The following is a 4,734-nucleotide window of genomic DNA, read 5'->3' on the forward strand; positions in this document are numbered from 1 at the left end:
TTTGCATGATTTTGGGTAAGTTTGTATGGAAAAAAATAAATAAATATTAATAATAATGATAAGCATTTTAGAAATATGGTAATTGATTGCATATCATGTGAAAACAACACAAATTGTGTGTAAATGGTATGGCCACTACAGACGGATGTTGTGCTGACAAATGGATGTTATCAATTGTAAAAAAAAAACAAAAAAAAAACAATATTGGTACATTTTGATGTTAGCTAGTAGCCTGTTAAGAAGATATGGGAAATGAGTAGGGTCCCACCTGGCCTGCTTTGGAACAAGGTATTCGGGGAGCCGAAAATCCAAGGCAAGATCAAGCCGCCGATATGGATTGGCCCTGGCATGCACTAGGATGCACATTTGGCCTGACAGTGAAAACGTGACTAATGGGTCTTTGTAGATGTTTTTCCTATCACATGTTGCTTTGTATTTTGTCCAGGCTTAAACAAAATAATATAACATTTAGGTGCAAATATGCAGAATAGTAAACCAAAGCTTGAGGCTAAAATGGCAAAAATCTCCACAGCTACAGTAAATTTTCCAGGAGAGCTGACATAAGCTGGTATAAATGTGATCCATACAGCACAGAATATAAGTATACTGAATGTGATGAATTTGGCTTCATTGAAATTATCAGGCAGTGTGCGAGCCATAAAAGCCAGAATGAAGCACAAGACAGCCAGTAGGCCAATATAACCCAGAACAGCCCAGAAACCTATAGTAGAACCTAGACTGCACTCAAGAATGATCTTTTCCTTGTAATATTTCATATTTTTGTAGGGAGATGGAGGAGATATTGTTAGCCATAGCACACAGATAAGAACCTGTATAAGTGTAAAGGCAAGAACACTGAGTCGTTGTTGTGCAGAGCCCAAACCATTTCATCACATTACTTCCTGGAAGTGTGTAGCCTTGAAAGGCCATTACACCACTATTGTTTTTCCCAGAAACACATGAGATAACAGAGGACAAAAAGTGATCCCAAATGCTGTGTGTCGCAACATGCAGGACCACTCAGTGGGTCGACCAATGAAAGTAAGTGAACATAGGAAACAGAGAGACAATGAGAAGAGCAGCAGGAAGCTCAACTCTGAGTTGTTGGCTTTTACTATGGGGGTGTCCTTCTTACTGTAAAACAGGATGGCCACCAGTACAGTTAATCCTACTCCAAACAGTGAGAAAAAGATTAGCACTATACCCATAGTTTCTGTGAATGACAGACACTCTACAGCCTTTAACACACATTTATTTTTCTCAGGATTAGACCAGTATTCCTCTGGACACGGCTTGCAGTTATTTGAATCTGGAAAGAAAGTCATAATTACTGCAGTCTGAGACAAAGGGAAGTTTATGTCCTTTATAAACTCCTTTGACAATAAACTGTATCCTTAACAATAAAAAAGAAAAAAAAAAGAACAACTAACCAGGTTTTTTTTTTGGAACAGTGAGGAGGGTCAATGAAATCCTTTGATAAGAAACTGCATACTTAATAATAATAATAATAAATAATACATTTTCTTTGAAACCGTGAGTGATGAGTAGCCTTCCTAGTGCCTGGAGGACATCTCTCACTACACACATAGCTTGGCTTCTACGTGATCAAGGAAACAAACAATCAAACAGTTTGCAGAAATTTCCAATTTCTGTTCTGATTTCTGTACTAAATTTTGCTGAAAATGTATAATTTCAGAGATAATTTTATCCCTACCCACCAGTAACTATTATAATCTCTCTCTCTCTCTAAATTATTCACAGAGATGCAATCAGACAGTGTTTTGTTAGTGGACCATATTTTCTGCTCCTTTGAACTGTGAATAGGAGAATGGGAGCAGAGCTTTTTTGATCTTATATACCCTCAGTTAAACGTCATTAAAACCGTTTATTTACCTCCAGATGTCCTCCAGCCCAATGATGTTTTCAGTGTTGAGCACAAAGCGCCTGGTCAGGATGCAGTGAGGCATCATAGTATATCCCACTGGTTTAAACTGGAATGATTTATATCTGAGTCCTGCTGCCAGTTCACAACTTCATAATGGGGCTACTGTAGCACCAGTGCGGTCAAACCACACATGATCTCCAAACTTTACTGTGAATTTTATTTTTTTTTAGAGCTTCAAAACCACCTAATGAATAAAATAATGAACGAAAGAATGAATGAACGAATGAAAGGGCAGTTCTTAGGTATTTTAACAAATTTCCCATCAAAAAATATTGTTCATCATTTTTTTTTCTTCCTTTCTCTTAATACGCTGTCTTTTAATCTTTTTACCTGCTGTGGTTGTCTTTGCCAGGCTTTTATCACAATTTTCTTGTTCTTTGCATTTGAGTAGGTTGTGCAATGAATGAGCCACAGCATAAACTGCTTGAAGACATGGCTTGAATATCTGTGTTCAGGCACATCTTCATTGTAGTTTTTTTCAGAGCAAAGTAGATCCGGATATCTACCCTGCAGTTTACTGCATATTGAGTAAAAATTACCCCAATATGTGAGCATGGGAAAGCTGTTTCCCAGAATGCTTTTGTAACATACTCTGAAAACCCATCAAAATAAATTTTTCTCAATGCAAACCCCAGTGAACCTCCAAGCACACGAAAACTGTTTGAAGTGATATAATTCTTTGAGGTTATCCAACCCTCTACTCCGATTAGTTGGAAGCTGTAATGTTCTGAATAGTCACATCTGCTCAATTAATAAGCCCATCTCAATAAATGAAACAAATGCAACAATCACTTTTGCAGTGCTTTGTTTTATCGTATCTACCACACTTTTTTAAGTTCTCTCTGGCTCTGTTCGGTAGAACTTTTCAAAGAGTACTCAACACAAATCCCCTCCTTCTGAGCTGTATGTCAGAAATATGGCCATTCCATAATTTCCATAATCATTCTCACTGTTCACAGCTCCACCCAAGACCAGCCTAAGTGCTTGACTATATATGCAAGGGCTCTGCCTTGGTGGTAATCACTAGAAAATAGTCCTGAAGAATGAGGGGTAGTCTTTCCTGTTGCTGAGACATTCACATGAGGCTGAGTGACTTATCTGAGGAGAGAGAGAGAGAGAGAAGAGAGAGAGAGGAGAGAGAGATAAAGCAACAATGAAACAGTGATTTTGTCCCACGAAAAAAAAAAAAAGTGCTATTATTGATCCTTACCACTGGAATTTTAAAAGGTCCTGTAGTTTCTGGACAGAATCACTGTGGCAGAAGATTCTGTCTTTCTCCTATGATAGAATGTATAGAAGACTGACCATTGCATGTCTCTCCTACTGCAAATTCCGGTTCATTCATCAATCCCATAGTTGCACTCATAGAAGACAGTCTTGAAAACCACATGTATCATAAATTTGGTAACCAATAGAAACATTTGGGAGCTTATAAAACTCTCACTTTTGTTAATCTCTTCAATGGCAAAGATCATTATTTGAGCCAGTCGAAAATCTCTTAGATTCACACTATGAAAACAAACAAGTATGATAATTACTAATAACGGTGTGGGGTTTTCTCTAAATTTCCTATAATTTAGGTTTTTGTTAAACATAATATAACATGAAAAAAGTAAAGGACAGTATTTGCATTCTGTATGTTTTTTTTTATATATAATTGCATGCTGAAAATATGAAAAGATCATAATATTCCAGATCTATTTGTAATCCACTGTAATAAAAATTAACTTTTAGATATGATGCAATAGGTTTTATTTTCAACATCTGTCTATGTTCTCTCTGATCTCAATATTCTGAAGTTTACAGTGTAACAAATCCTGGAGCATGATAGAGGCTGAGGTTTTTGTTTAAAACTCAAAAGAAGGTAATGGTTTTCTTTAAACTGTGGATGCAAAAAATTCCTCCAATAGTTACATCTCCGCCCTTGGAAAGTAGTGGGTACTTAGGTTCCCCCATCATTTGGCAAAGTTTGTTTTCCACTTTTGTTTGAAGGTGATGGAAAAGGAGTGTATAAAGAAAGAGAAGCATCCTGGAGATTGAACTCAACTCTGGCTATCCAAATCCAACTGACCTGACACCATATATTGCCCTTTTATAGACTGGGTGTTTGATTGAGAACATAACAATGACGTGATGAGAGTAACTCTCTCTTGCTCTCTCTCTCCCTTGATGTGCTGATTGATGGGAGTGGGTGGGCAAAATTGGTGACTGAGTGAGTGTAGTTTCAAAGGGGTGGGTTTTCTCTAAATTTCCTATAATTTAGGTTTTTGTTAATGGTTTTATGAGTTTTTGTTGTACAAAGAATGTTTATTTTGAGAACATCAGTTTAAACCCACTGCTGCCTGTGTTTCCTGGCCTGCATGTGTTTAATTACCGGCATTGTCAGCTTTCCAGCTTGGAGTCAGTGTAGTTTTAGCAGTGGCAGATGTGGTTGGATTTGAGATCATATTATCTGCATCTCTCAAATGAACAGTGCTGTTGTGTTGTTTTTAGATAGCATTGCTAAAGTGAATTTAGCGGTAGTGTAATGGACATTGTGATCAATGATTCATTTACTCTGGTAAAGCCAAGAATAAAGCTGTCAAATGTATCGCCATTCATTAGAGATGGAACTTTGGAAAGAAAAGCTGTCGAGACATGGGTAAAATCATATCAACAGATAGCAGTTCCGCCATATTTGCAACTGCAGTATCTTTTAGATTGACATGTATACATTGTGTTAAATAACGAAAATGAAGAACTGAACCTTGTATTAAGTAAAGTTGCTAACTTTGATTATGTGATTTTGG

General features: G+C 37.0%; 1 pseudogene; it reads right to left on the minus strand.

Moving 5' to 3' along the window:
• Positions 1-389: 389 nt before the first annotated feature.
• On the minus strand, positions 390-930 carry LOC122134149 (annotated as a pseudogene).
• Positions 931-4,734: the final 3,804 nt, after the last annotated feature.

This window comes from Cyprinus carpio, chromosome A18 (assembly GCF_018340385.1).
Source record: "Cyprinus carpio isolate SPL01 chromosome A18, ASM1834038v1, whole genome shotgun sequence".
NCBI classification, from domain to species: domain Eukaryota; kingdom Metazoa; phylum Chordata; class Actinopteri; order Cypriniformes; family Cyprinidae; genus Cyprinus; species Cyprinus carpio.